Raw genomic sequence first — 380 nt, forward strand, 5'->3', positions numbered from 1 at the left:
ACTGCCAGCTTAGGCCCAATCCCCTGGGGAGCAGGCCTAAGCCAGCAGGTGGTCATCCCCTGAGGGTCCCAGACTGCGAGAGGGCACAGGCCGGGCTGAGGGCCCCCCCCTCCCCCCCCGTGTGCACAAATTTTTGTGCACCGGGCCTCTAATTGTGTTTATAATTGTCAAATGTTAATGTTTGTATAGTCATTTATTTATTTATGATTTCACTCAGCAGTCTCGTATTGAGGAACACAGGCATATTATTACCTTACTAGAGGCCCGGTGCATGACATTCGTGCACCAGGGGTCCCTCAGCCTGGCCTGTGCCCTCTCAAAATCCGGAACCCCTCAGGGAATATCTGCCTGCCAGCTTAGCAGGAGCAGGCAAACATTCC

The sequence above is a fragment of the Myotis davidii genome, unplaced genomic scaffold, assembly GCF_000327345.1.
Source record: "Myotis davidii unplaced genomic scaffold, ASM32734v1 scaffold1693, whole genome shotgun sequence".
Taxonomy (NCBI): domain Eukaryota; kingdom Metazoa; phylum Chordata; class Mammalia; order Chiroptera; family Vespertilionidae; genus Myotis; species Myotis davidii.